Here is a 15,091-nt window from a genome sequence, read left to right on the forward strand (position 1 = left end):
GAGGGGGCGTCTGACTGGGGAGAAGGGGGTTATGTTGCTTTCATGGGGCTGCGTGTGCATGCAGGAGCGGGGGGGGGGGGTTGCCTGGGGAGAAGGAGGTGATGTTGCTTGCATGGGGCTACATGTGCATGCTGGAGGGGGGTCTGCCTGGGGAGCAGGGGGTGATGGTTACATGGGGCTGGATGCTGGAGGGGGGTCTTACTGTAGAGCAGGGTGTGATGCTTGCATGGGGCTGGACTGGATGCTGGAGGGGGGTCTTACTGTAGAGCAGGGTGTGATGCTTGCATGGGGCTGGACTGGATGCTGGAGGGGGGGTTTGCCTGGGGAGAAGGGGGTGATGTTGCTTGCATGGGGCTGCATGTGCATGCTGGAGGGTGTCTGCCTGGGAGAAAGAGGTGATGTTGCTTGCATGGGGCTGCGTGTGCATGCTGGAGGGAGTCTGCCTGGGGAGAAGGGGGTGATGTTGCTTGCATGGGGCTGCTTGGGGAGAAAGGGGTGATGTTGCTTGCATGGGGCTGCATGTTCATGCTGGAGGGGGGGTCTGCCTGTGGAGAAGGAGGTGATGTTGCTTGCATGGGGCTGCGTGTGCCTGCTGGAGGGGGGTCTGCCTGTGGAGAAGGGGGTGATGTTGCTTGCATGGGGCTTCATGCTGGAGGGGGGGTCTGCCTGAGGAGAGGGGGTGATGTTGCTTGCATGGGGCTGCATGTGCGTGCTGGAGGGGGGGGGTCTGCCTGGGGAGAAGGGGGTGATGTTGCTTGCATGGGGCTGCGTGTGCATGCTGGAGGGGGGGCTGCTTGGGGAGAAGGGGGTGATGTTTCTTGCATGGGGCTGCGTGTGCATGCTGGAGGGGGGGCTGCTTGGGGAGAAGGGGGTGATGTTGCTTGCATGGGGCTGCGTGTGCATGCTGGAGGGAGTCTGCCTGGGGAGAAGGGGGTGATGTTGCTTGCATGGGGCTGCTTGGGGAGAAAGGGGTGATGTTGCTTGCATGGGGCTGCGTGTGCCTTCTGGAGGGGGGTCTGCCTGTGGAGAAGGGGGTGATGTTGCTTGCATGGGGCTTCATGCTGGAGGGGGGGTCTGCCTGAGGAGAAGGGGGTGATGTTGCTTGCATGGGGCTGCATGTGCGTGCTGGAGGGGGGGGGGGTCTGCCTGGGGAGAAGGGGGTGATGTTTCTTGCTTGGGGCTGCGTGTGCATGCTGGAGGGGGGGCTGCTTGGGGAGAAGGGGGTGATGTTGCTTGCATGGGGCTGCGTGTGCATTTTGGAGGGGGCGTCTGACTGGGGAGAAGGGGGTTATGTTGCTTTCATGGGGCTGCGTGTGCATGCAGGAGCGGGGGGGGGGGTTGCCTGGGGAGCAGGGGGTGATGGTTACATGGGGCTGGATGCTGGAGGGGGGTCTTACTGTAGAGCAGGGTGTGATGCTTGCATGGGGCTGGACTGGATGCTGGAGGGGGGGTTTGCCTGGGGAGAAGGGGGTGATGTTGCTTGCATGGGGCTGCATGTGCATGCTGGAGGGTGTCTGCCTGGGAGAAAGAGGTGATGTTGCTTGCATGGGGCTGCGTGTGCATGCTGGAGGGAGTCTGCCTGGGGAGGAGGTGATGTTGCTTGCATGGGGGTGCGTGTGCATGCTGGAGTGGGGTCTGCCTGGGGAGAAGGAGGTGATGTTGCTTGCATGGGGCTGCGTGTGCATGCTGGAGGGGGTCTGCCTGGGGAGAAGGGGGTGATGTTGCTTGTATGGGGCTGCTTGGGGAGAAAGGGGTGATGTTGCTTGCATGGGGCTGCATGTTCATGCTGGAGGGGGGGTCTGCCTGTGGAGAAGGAGGTGATGTTGCTTGCATGGGGCTGCGTGTGCCTGCTGGAGGGGGGTCTGCCTGTGGAGAAGGGGGTGATGTTGCTTGCATGGGGCTTCATGCTGGAGGGGGGGTCTGCCTGAGGAGAAGGGGGTGATGTTGCTTGCATGGGGCTGCATGTGCGTGCTGGAGGGGGGGGTCTGCCTGGGGAGAAGGGGGTGATGTTGCTTGCATGGGGCTGCATGTGCATGCTGGAGGGGGGGCTGCTTGGGGAGAAGGGGGTGATGTTTCTTGCATGGGGCTGCGTGTGCATGCTGAAGGGGGGGCTGCTTGGGGAGAAGGGGGTGATGTTGCTTGCATGGGGCTGCGTGTGCATTTTGGAGGGGGCGTCTGACTGGGGAGAAGGGGGTTATGTTGCTTTCATGGGGCTGCGTGTGCATGCAGGAGCGGGGGGGGGGGTTGCCTGGGGAGAAGGAGGTGATGTTGCTTGCATGGGGCTACATGTGCATGCTGGAGGGGGGTCTGCCTGGGGAGCAGGGGGTGATGGTTACATGGGGCTGGATGCTGGAGGGGGGTCTTACTGTAGAGCAGGGTGTGATGCTTGCATGGGGCTGGACTGGATGCTGGAGGGGGGGTTTGCCTGGGGAGAAGGGGGTGATGTTGCTTGCATGGGGCTGCGTGTGCATGCTGGAGGGAGTCTGCCTGGGGAGAAGGAGGTGATGTTGCTTGCATGGGGCTGCGTGTGCATGCTGGAGGGGGGGTCTGCCTGGGGAGAAGGGGGTGATGTTGCTTTCATGGGGCTGCGTGTGCATGCAGGAGCGGGGGGGTGCCTGGGGAGAAGGGGGTGATGTTGCTTGCATGGGGCTGCATGTGCATGCAGGAGCGGGGGGGTTGCCTGGGGAGAAGGGGGTGATGTTGCTTGCATGGGGCTGCATGTGCATGCAGGAGCGGGGGGGGTCTGCCTGGGGAGCAGGGGGTGATGTTGCTTGCGTGGAGCTGCGTGTGCATGCTGGAGGGGGGTCTGCCTGGGGAGAAGGGGGTGATGTTGCTTGCATGGGGCTGCTTGGGGAGAAGGGGGTGATGTTGCTTGCATGGGGCTGCATGTTCATGCTGGAGGGGGGGTCTGCCTGTGGAGAAGGAGGTGATGTTGCTTGCATGGGGCTGCGTGTGCATGCTGGAGGGGGGTCTGCCTGTGGAGAAGGGGGTGATGTTGCTTGCATGGGGCTGCGTGTGCATGCTGGAGGGTGGGCTGCCTGGGGAGAAGGGGGTGATGTTGCTTGCATGGGGCTTCATGCTGGAGGGGGGGTCTGCCTGAGGAGAAGGGGGTGATGTTGCTTGCATGGGGCTGCATGTGCATGCTGGAGGGGGGGGTCTGCCTGGGGAGAAGGGGGTGATGTTGCTTGCATGGGGCTGCGTGTGCATGCTGGAGGGGGGCTGCTTGGGGAGAAGGGGGTGATGTTTCTTGCATGGGGCTGCGTGTGCATGCTGGAGGGTGGGCTGCTTGGGGAGAAGGGGGTGATGTTGCTTGCATGGGGCTGCGTGTGCATTTTGGAGGGGGCGTCTGACTGGGGAGAAGGGGGTTATGTTGCTTTCATGGGGCTGCGTGTGTATGCAGGAGCGGGGGGGGGGGGTTGCCTGGGGAGAAGGAGGTGATGTTGCTTGCATGGGGCTACATGTGCATGCTGGAGGGGGGTCTGCCTGGGGAGCAGGGGGTGATGGTTACATGGGGCTGGATGCTGGAGGGGGGTCTTACTGTAGAGCAGGGTGTGATGCTTGCATGGGGCTGGACTGGATGCTGGAGGGGGGGTTTGCCTGGGGAGAAGGGGGTGATGTTGCTTGCATGGGGCTGCATGCTGGAGGGTGTCTGCCTGGGAGAAAGAGGTGATGCTTGCATGGGGCTGCGTGTGCATGCTGGAGGGAGTCTGCCTGGGGAGAAGGAGGTGATGTTGCTTGCATGGGGCTGTGTGTGCATGCTGGAGGGGGGGTCTGCCTGGGGAGAAGGGGGTGATGTTGCTTTCATGGGGCTGCGTGTGCATGCAGGAGCGGGGGGGTGCCTGGGGAGAAGGGGGTGATGTTGCTTGCATGGGGCTGCATGTGCATGCAGGAGCAGGGGGGTTGCCTGGGGAGAAGGGGGTGATGTTGCTTGCATGGGGCTGCATGTGCATGCAGGAGCGGGGGGGGGTCTGCCTGGGGAGCAGGGGGTGATGTTGGTTACATGGGGCTGGATGCTGGAGGGGGTCTTACTGTAGAGCAGGGCGTGATGCTTGCATGGGGCTGGATGCTGGAGGGGGGTCTGCCTGGGGAGAAGGAGGTGATGTTGCTTGCATGGGGCTACATGTGCATGCTGGAGGGGGGTCTGCCTGGGGAGCAGGGGGTGATGGTTACATGGGGCTGGATGCTGGAGGGGGGTCTTACTGTAGAGCAGGGTGTGATGCTTGCATGGGGCTGGACTGGATGCTGGAGGGGGGGTTTGCCTGGGGAGAAGGGGGTGATGCTTGCATGGGGCTGCATGTGCATGCTGGAGGGTGTCTGCCTGGGAGAAAGAGGTGATGTTGCTTGCATGGGGCTGCGTGTGCATGCTGGAGGGAGTCTGCCTGGGGAGAAGGAGGTGATGTTGCTTGCATGGGGCTGCGTGTGCATGCTGGAGGGGGGGTCTGCCTGGGGAGAAGGGGGTGATGTTGCTTTCATGGGGCTGCGTGTGCATGCAGGAGCGGGGGGGTGCCTGGGGAGAAGGGGGTGATGTTGCTTGCATGGGGCTGCATGTGCATGCAGGAGCGGGGGGGTTGCCTGGGGAGAAGGGGGTGATTTTGCTTGCATGGGGCTGCATGTGCATGCAGGAGCGGGGGGGGTCTGCCTGGGGAGCAGGGGGTGATGGTTACATGGGGCTGGATGCTGGAGGGGGTCTTACTGTAGAGCAGGGCGTGATGCTTGCATGGGGCTGGATGCTGGAGGGGGGTCTGCCTGGGGAGAAGGGGGTGATGTTGCTTGCATGGGGCTGTGTGCGCATGCTGGAGGGGGGTATGCCTGTGGAGAAGGGGGTGATGTTGCTTGGATGGGGCTGCGTGTGCATGCTGAAGGGGGGGGTCTGCCTCGGGAGAAGGGGGTGATGTTGCTTGCATGGGGCTGCGTGTGCATGCTGAAGGGGGAGTCTGCCTCGGGAGAAGGGGGTAATGTTGCTTGCATGGGGCTGCATGTTCATGCTGGAGAGGGGGGTCTGCCTGGGGTGAAGGGGGTGAATGCTGGAGGTTGGTCTGCCTGGGGAGCAGGGGGTGATGCTTGCATGGGGCTGCATGTGCATGCTTGAGGGGGTCTGCCTGGTGAGAAAGGGGTGATGTTGCTGGAGGTGGGTCTGCCTGGGGAGAAGGGGTTGATGTTGGTTGCATGTGCATGCTGGAGGTGGGTCTGCCTGGGTAGAAGGTGGTGATGTTGGTCGCATGGGGCTGGATGCTGGAGGGGGGTGTCTGCCTGGGGAGAAGGGAGTGATGCTTACATGAGGCTGGATGCTGAAGGGGGGGGTCTGCCTGGGGAGAAGGGGGATGTTGCTTGCATGGGGCTGGAGGGGGGGGTCTGCCTGGGGAGAAGGGGGTGATGTTGCTTGCATGGGGCTGCATGCGCATGCTGGAGGGGTGTCTACCTCGGGAGAAGGGGGTAATATTGCTTGCATGGGACTGCGTGCTTGGAGTCTGCCTAGGGAAGGAAGTGCGCTACCGCTCTTCCTGCCAGGGGCGCTGCCACTGTAACCAAGGTCGCACCTTTAAAAGATTCTGTAATGCTGTAGATAAGCCCCGGATGTAACCTGAAAGATAAGAAAAACAAGTTATATTATACTCACCGGGGGCGGTTAGTGTCGCGGTCCGGTCCGGGTCCTCCCATCTTCATGTGATCACGTTCCCCTTCTTACTTCTGCTGCGGCTCCTGCGCAGGCGTACTGCTCTGCCCTGTTGAGGGCAGAGTAAATTACTGCAGTGCGCAGGCGCTGGGAAAGGTCAGAGAGGGCCTGCGCTGCTGCAGCAGTAAGAAGGAGGACGGCATCACATGAAGATGGGAGGACCCGGACCGAACCGCCACACCCATCGGACCGGATCCCGGGGTGAGTATAATCTGACTTTTTTTCTTATCTTTCAGGTTACATCCGGGGCTCATCTACAGCATTACAGAATGCATTACAGAATGTTGTAGATAAGCCCCTGATGCCGGTGGCCGCAGCTTATAGGCCAAAAATGGGAACACAGATTCCCTTCAAAGCTAGGGCCCCCTGTTTTGGTAACTGTGACGTGGTAGTGGGCTTCATACAGGCTTATCAGAATGTAAAGTAATAACCTCATGTTCAGGTTGTACATTGTTGCTGATGGGCATTAGATCACGGTGTGAATATTGGGAGGGGCGGCCATGGCTTTTTGTACAATTTAGGCAGGATTTTTCTTATATAAATTTCTTTGTTTTCTTCTAGGTGTTGGTGGTTTCCTCCATCTTCTTTCACCGTGCCCTCCACAGTAGTGACCTCTTTAGATGGCAATTCATCATGTGCCCTCTCTCCACCAAGTGGAGTGCTGGTGCCTCCACCATCCGTGTTCTGCCAAAATTGGTGTGACCCAGCACCCCTCCGATGTCAGATAGATGAGTCTAAGATCTCCGAAGTTCCCGTCCCCTCTTTCCACTTCTTGTGGCTTGCTAGGGTTGGTCCTTTGGGGGTCTACCACCTTTTCATTTCCTTTGTCCAATATTTATTTCTCACCTTTACCTTATCTGCTGTACATACTCTCTGTACTGTCATGCTTCTCTCTATTTTTTCGGGGCTTTGTTTTATGGGGTTTTTTTGGGGTCATCCTAGGACTTGTTATATATGGCACAGGGCCCACCTAGGTCCTTGATAAAATTTAGTCACCGAGGAGGATAGCAGGCCCAGGCTAAGCCACAGAAAACCAGAGAGGTTGGTAACTAAGCGGATGCAAACCCCTGATCCTGTCCACACAACTAGCAGTAGCCGTGGGGCGTACCTACGATGATCCTAGATGCCTCGGCACAGCCGGAGAGCTAACTAAGCCTAAAGCAAGAAAGGGGAAATCTAAACTGCCCCAGAGCAGACCTCAAAGGAATAGCTAGCCCCCAAACATATACTGTTGGTGAGACAAGATGAAAACACAAACGCAGGCAGAAAAATAGACTGAGCAAACGATGGGGCCCACACTGACTAGACAGGAAAGGAAAGACACTGTCTGCAATCACGCAAAAAACCCTGCAAAAATCCGTCACGTCTGATGCACAAAAACACTGAAGTCGCACAACTTCGCCCAGCACTCTGGTATATTCTGAAAGCAAAGCAAAAAGAGACCAATATAAAAGGGGACAAAACAAACTGGCACGTGCAGTAACATATGGGCGGTGATACAGCCCCAGGCAGAGCTAGCTGACCCGCATAAAGCAGAGACAAAACGAGATCAAATGCAAACAGAATAGCAAATGTTCCACTTAGCTGAACATGCAGGGAAAGAGCAGGAGCCATCAGACCTCAGGAGGCACAGGAAGAAAATCACCAGCAGGGATAGAGGGAGTCAGCTGTCTTAAATCCTAATCAGAAACCCCAGATCTCCAATCGTCTTCCTCATTATCAGGTGGCAAGCCTCTGTCAATCAGATCAGCTCCACTACCTCCAGTAACCACCAGAGGGAGCCCAGAAAGAGAACTCTCAATCTGACCCGCTCCACTATCTTCAGTAATCACCAGAGAGAGAATTCACAACAGTACCCCCCCTTGAGGAGGAGTCACCGAACCCTCATCCACGCCACCCGGCCGGTCAGGATGGGCCCGGTGAAAAGCACAAACCAATCTTTCGGCATGAATGTCCGAAGCAGAGACCCAATAATTATCCTCCTGGCCATAACCCTTTCATTTGACCAGGTACTGGAGTCTCCGTCTAGCAAACGAGAATACAATATTTTCTCTACCTCATACTCCAAATTACCTTTAACCAATACAGGGTCAGGAGGTGCCACCATTGGAACTACTGGCTCTACAAACCTCTTCAACAAGGATTTATGGAACACGTTATGAATCTTAAACGTAACTGGAAGAGCCAAACGGGATTAAGGATTTCCAAAATCTTATAAGGTCCAATGAATCTTGGCTTGAATTTTGGAGACGCAACCTTCATAGGAATATTCTTTGAAGACAACTAAACCATATCACCCACTTTAAACCTGGGACCAAAAGTCCTATGCCAGTTGGAAAACCGTTGGCCTTTTTCTTGAGTGGGACAACTTATCCACCACTTGGTCCCAAATCTGCTGCATTCTCTCTACCACAGAATCCACACTTGGCCGAAGATTCCACCTGCCCTGACGAAAATCGAGGATGAAACCCAAAGTTACAGAAAAAGGGCGACATCAAAGTGGCAGTACTAGCCCTATTGTTTAGCGCAAATTCGGCCAAGCGCAAAAATGAGACCCAGTCATCCTGATCAGCATATAGGAAACATCTCAAATAGGATTCCAAAGTCTGGTTTGTGTTCTCAGTTTGCCCATTGGTCTGAGGATGAAATGCAGAGGAAAAAGATAACTGAATTCCCAGTTTGGAACAAAAAGCTCTCCAAAATCTGGAAACAAACTGGACTCCTCTGTCCGACACAATGTTCTCAGAAATCCTGTGCAACCGAACCCACCTGTTGTAAAAACAAGGGCACCAACTCAGAAGAAGATGGCAACTTTGGGAGTGGTACAAGATGGACCATCTTAGAAAATCTATCACAGATGACCCAGATAACAGTCATTCTTTGAGAGACAGGAAGATTAGAAATAAAATCCATTGAGGTATGAGTCCATGGCCTCCTGGGCACCGGCAGGGGCATCAACAACCCACTAGAACGAGAACAGGGCTTGGACCGAGAACTAGTCCCACAGGACTGCACAAAAATTCCTGACATCACGAGATAAGGCAGGTCACCAAAAAGACCGACTCACCAAATCTCTGGTACCAAAAATACCTGGATGACCAGCCAATGCGGAGAAATGAATTTCAGACATTACGCTTTTCCTCCACAGGTCAGGAACATACAATTTCCCCATAGAGCAACGTTCAGGTTTGTCCTCCTGAAATTCCTCCAGGGCACGTCTCAAATCGGGTGAGATGGCGGAAAGAACTACACCCTCATTTAGAATGGTAGTAGGCTCGGTCACATCAAAAGAATCTGCAAAGAAACTCCTAGAAAGGTCGTCCGCTTTAACATTCTTAGTGCCCGGAAGAAAAGAGACCACAAAATTAAAACGCGTGAAAAACAAGGCCCACCTAGCCTGTCTAGGATTCAAGCGTTTGGCTGATTCAAGATAAATCAAATTCTTGTGGTCAGTGAGGACCACAACTTGATGTCTAGCTCCCTCCAGCCAATGTCTCCACTCTTGAAATGCCCATTTCATGGCCAACAATTTCCGATTCCCCACGTCATAGTTGCGTTCAGATGGGGAGAACTTTCGAGAAAATAAGGCACAGGGATTCATCTTAGAAGTCACCGGATCTCTTTGGGACAAAACGGCTCCTGCACCAATCTCAGAAGCATCTACCTCCACCTGAAATGGGAGTGAGGCATCAGGTTGCCGTAGAACTGGAGCCGAAGTGAATCTCCGCTTAAGCTTCTGAAATGCCAAAACTGCCTCTGGAGACCAATTCACCACATCAGCGCCCTTTTTGGTCAAATCAGTCAGTGGTTTAACAATACCAGAAAAATTACTTATAAATTTACGGTAGAAATTAGCAAAACCCAAAAACTTCAGGAGAGCCTTCAAAGAAGTAGGCTGAACGCAATCATAAATGGCCTGTATCTTGGCCGGGTCCATTTCAATAGCAGACTGGTACAAAATGAATCCCAAAAATGAAATCCTCTGTACACCAAAGAGGCACTTTGATCCCTTAACATACAGAGAATTTTCCCTCAAAATCCGGAACACCATCTGGACATGTTCCACATGAGAATCCCAATCACTGGAAAAGATCAAAATATCATTCAGACAAATGATCAAAAACTTATCCACAAGGTCCCGGAAAATATCATTCATAAAAGACTGGAAGACAGAAGGGGCATTAGCCAAAAAGGCATCACCAGGTACTCAAAATGTCCCTCTGGAGTATTAAATGCTGTCTTCCATTCATCCCCGTGCTTTATGCGAATAAGATTATACGCCCCCCTGAGGTCAAGCTTGGCAAACCAACAGGCACTTTAACTCTGGAAAATAAATCAGAAATCAGGGGTAACGGGTACTGATATTTAAAAGTGATCTTGTTAAGGGAACGATAGTCCATACATGGCCTTAATGAACCATCTTTCTTGGCCACAAAAAAAAGCCAGCACCTAAAGGTGAAGAGGATGGTCTAATATGACCCTTCTCCAACGACTCCTTGATATAAGATCGTATAGCATCATGTTCGGGTACCGATAGTTGAAAAGCCGACCCTTGGGAAATTTAGACCCGGGCATTAACTCAATTGCACAGTCATAAAACTCCTGTGAGGAGGCAAACACGCAGACTTAAGGCCCTTTTACATTTAGCGATGCACCAGCGATCCGACCCGGTCAGGATCGCTGGTGCATCGCTAAATGATCGCTAGTGAGCTTTCATACAGAAAGATCTCACAGCGATGCAGCAGCGACGCAGCGCACGATACTTACCATTCACACACAGCGATCCTGCGTCCTCCCGCCCGCCTCCACGCGTCGCTGGACGTCACAGCAGGAAGCCCAGCAGGAAGCGCCCGACGAGAAATGGAGCCGGACATTCTCGCGCGATCAGCGATGAGCAGCGGGGGAGCCGGTCGCTGGTAAGTATCACACATAGCGATATCGCTAGCAATATCGCTAGCAATATCGCTATAACGTCACAAAACCAGTGACAATTTAGCGATATTGCTAGCGATATTGCTTAGTGTAAAACCCCCTTTACTCTCACTGAATACATCAGAAAAATCAGCCAAATAGGAATATCATGAGACTGGGGAGAGGTGGAGAAAACAGGAGTGTCACTAAGAACACATTGACAACCCCAACTCACCACAGACACAGATTTCCAATCTAAAACAGGATTATGAGTTTGCAACCAAGGGAAACCCAGAACAATAGTGTCATGCAAATTGTGCAACACCAAAAATTTTCAATTTTCTTGGTGGTCTGGGATGACCCGCATTATCACCTGGGTCCAAAACAGGTTTATTCTCCGCCAAAGGAGTAGCATCAATACCCCTCAAAGGGATAGGAGTCCACAGGGGTATCATGGGAAAACCACAACGCTTAGCAAAGTCTAAATCCAGCAGATTCAAAGCTGCTCCTGAATCTACAAAAGCCTTAGCGGAAAATGTAGACAAGGAGCTGATCAGGGTAATCGCCAAAAGGAACTTAGGTTGTACACTGCCCACCGCAAATGTGTGAGCAAAACGCTTTTCTCGTTTAGGGCAGACAGCAATAGTATGAGAGGCGTGACCGCAGAAAAAACACAACTTATTACACCTTCTAAACTCCTGACGTTGCGCCCTAGGCAAAACCCTATCACATTGCATGGGTTCAGAAGTTCGTTCGAAAGGCGGCAACGCCTCTCGTGTAGTTTTATGTTCACGTAAATGCCGATCAATTTGAATGGCCAATGACATGGAGTCAAGACCAGAGGGGACAGGAAATCCCACCATAACATCTTTTACGGTTTCTGCCAAACCCTTCCGAAAGAGAGCCGCTAGGGCATCGTCATTCCATTTAGTAAGGACCGCCCACTTTTGGAATTTTTGACAATATAACTCTGCAGAATCCTGACCCTGGTTCAATGCCAATAAGGTTTTCTCAGCTTGATCAACAGCATTAGGTTCATCATACAACAACTCCAAGGCTTGAAAAAATGTATCCACATTAGCCAGAATAGGATCTCCAGGTGTCAGAAAAAGCCCAATCCTAGGGATCGCCGCGCAGCAGGGAGATGACAATTTTAACCTGCTGCACCGAGCTCCCCGAGGAGTTAGGCTTCAAGGCAAGAAATAATTTACAATTATTTTTAAAATTCAGAAATTTAGACCGCTCCCCAGAAAACACATCAGGAGTAGGGATTTTTGGTTCAACAGCAGAAGATTGAGCGAGATAGGCAGAAATTCCCCGCACTTCAGCAGCGAGCTGCTCAACATGATAGGACAATTGCTTAGTCTCCATTGAGACAAAAAATATCCTCTTACGGCCCAGAAAAAAAGGAAAAAATATATGAAAAAAAAATTCTGACACTTTTTTTTTTAAATTCTTTCCTTCTTTAGAGTACCATAGAGTCTACAGTTAGGCTGGTGATTCTGTTATGAATGGGTCACCGAGGAGGATAGCAGGCCCAGGCTAAACCACAGAAAACCAGAGAGGTTGGTAACTAAGCGGATTGCAGACCCCTGATCCTATCCACACAACTAGCAGTAGCCGTGGAGCGTACCTACGATGATCCTAGACGCCTCAGCACAGCCGGAGAGCTAACTAAGCCTAAAGCAAGAAAGGGGAAATCTAAACTGCCCTGGAGCAGACCCCAAAGGAATAGCTAGCCCCCAAACATATATTGTTGATGACACAAGATGAAAACACAAACGCAGGCAGAAAAATAGACTGTGCAAACGATGGGGCCCACACTGACTAGACAGGAAAGACCCTGTCTGAAATCACGCAAAAAACCCTGCAAAAAGTCCAACACTTCTGATGCACAAAAACACTGAAGTTGCACAACTTCGCCCCCACTATATCAGCACTCTGGTATATTCTGAAAGCAAAGCAAAAGAGACCTGGCACATGCAGTAACATATGGGCGGTGATTCAGCACAGCCCCAGCCGGAGCTGGCTGACCCACACAAAACTGAGATAGACAAAACCAGATCAAATGTAAACAGAATAGCATATAAACCACTTGGCTGAACATGCAGGGAAAGAGCAGGAGACATCAGACCTCAGGAGGCACAGGAAGAAAATCACCAGCAGGGATAGAGGGAGTCAGCTATCTTAAATCCCAATCAGAAACTCCAGATCTCTAGTCGTCTTCCTCATTATCAGGTGGCAAGCCTCTGTCAATCAGATCAGCTCCACTACCTCCAGAAACCACCAGAGGGAATCCAGAAAGAACTCGCAACCCCTCTGTCAATCTGACCAGCTCCACTATCTTCAGTAATCACCAGAGGGAAGCCAGAGAGAGAATTCACAACAGGTCCTCTTCCCTTTACCCATCCTCGTGTCCTATAGTGGATTCAATGAGAGAGGAATTTTGTGTTAAGTACCTCAATACATTTTTTGCAGCTAAAGAACAGGGGACTTTGGTACAAAACGTTTTTTTTTCTCATTAATCTCTAATGTGCCTTAACCCCTTTCCTACATTAGATGTACTATTCCGTCCATCTGACCTGGGACTTACAGTAAGTCCCAAGGATGGAATAGTACATTTAACGCGATCAGCAGCACTCACGGGGGGAGCGCCGTTTATGGCGGCCGGGTGTCAGCTGATTATCACAGCTGACACTCGGCACTGTGTCAGGGGTGGTCACGGACCGCCTCCGGCACATTAACCCCTGGCACACTGTGATTAAACATGATCGCAGTTTACTGGGACATAGGAGAGAAGCGTGCAGGGAGAGGGCTCCATCCGTGCTTCCCTGAGACCCCCGGAGCGATGCTATGTTCTGCGTCGCTCCGAGGGTCCTCCTCCCTGCAAGCCTCCAGATCCGATATGGCCGCGGGGGCCTGCAGGGAGGCGGCTTCCTCAGTGCCTGCGGAGTGCAGGCACGGAGGAAGCCTGCAGCAGTGCCTGTCAGATCAGTGATCAGACACATGACAGTGATGTCCCCCCGGGACAAAGTGAAAAATATTAAAAAAAAAAAAAGTGTAAAATTAATTTATAAAAAAAAAATCCCTAATAAATTCACTTTTTGGGAAAAATAAAGCAATAAAAATACACACATTTAGTATCGCTGCGTCCGTAACGACCCGCCCTATAAAACTGTCCCCCTAATTAACCCCCTTGGTAAACCCCTTTAAAAAAAAAAGAAACAAAGCAAAAAAACAATGCTTTATCATCATACCACTGAACAAACAGTTCAATAACGTGCGATAAAGAAAGTATATGAATAAACATGGTACCGCTGAAAACGTCATCTTGTTCCGCAAAAAACGAGCCGCCATACGGCGTCATCAGCGAAAAAATAATAAAATTATAGCTCGCAGAATAAAGCGATGCAAAAACAATTATTTTTTTATATAAAATTGGTTTTATTACATAAAAGCGCCAAAACATAAAAAAAGACAAATGAGGTATCGCTGTAATCGTACTGACCCGAAGAAAAAAACGCTTTATCAATTTTACCGCACGTGGAACGGTGTAAACGCACCCCCCCAAAAGAAATTCATGAAATGCTGGTTTTTGTTCATTCTGGGTCCCAAAAATCAGAATAAAAAGCGATCAAAAGATGTCACATGCCCGAACATGATACCAATAAAAACGTCAACTCGTCCCGCAAAAAATAAGACCTCACATGACTCAGTGGGTCAAAATATGGAAAAATGATAGCTCTCAAAATGTGGTGATGCAAAAACTATTTTTACAATAAAAAGCGTCTTTTAGCGTGCGACAGCTGCCAAAAATAAAAACCGCCATAAATAGTAAATCAAACCCCCCGCTATCACCCCCTTAGGGAAAAATAATATTAAAAAATGTATTTCCATTTTCCGGTTAGAGCTGGGGTTAGGGGTGTGTTGGGGTTAGGGTTGGAGTTAGAATTGGGGGTTTCCACTGTTTGGGCACATTAGGGGCTCTCCAAACGCAACATGGCGTCTGATCTCAATTGCAGCCAATTCTTCCCTGAAAAAGTCAAATGGTGCTCCTTCCCTTCCGAGCTCTGCCATGCGCACAAACAGTGGTTTACCCCTACATATGGGGTACCAGTCTACTCGGGACAAATTGGACAACAACTTTTGGGGTTCAGTTTCTCCTGTTACCCTTGGAAAAATAAAAATATTGGGGACTAAAAGATCATGTTTGTGGAAAAAATATAATTTTTTTATTTTCACACCCAGGTGTTATAAACTTCTGTGAAGCACTTGGGGGTTCAAAGGGCTCACCAGACATCTAAATAAGTTCCTTGGGGGGTCTAGTTTCCAAAATACTGTCATTTGTGGGGGTTTCCACTGTTTAGGCACAAAAGAGGCTCTCCAAATGCAACATGGGGTCCGATCTCCATTCCAGCCAAAAAAAGTCAAATGGAGCTGCTTCCCTTCTGAACTCTGCCATGCGCCCAAATAGTGGTTTACCCCCACATATGGGGTATCAGCATA

The sequence above is a fragment of the Dendrobates tinctorius genome, unplaced genomic scaffold (assembly GCF_039654945.1).
Source record: "Dendrobates tinctorius isolate UK_male_01 unplaced genomic scaffold, ASM3965494v1 ptg000404l, whole genome shotgun sequence".
In the NCBI taxonomy this organism is placed as follows: domain Eukaryota; kingdom Metazoa; phylum Chordata; class Amphibia; order Anura; family Dendrobatidae; genus Dendrobates; species Dendrobates tinctorius.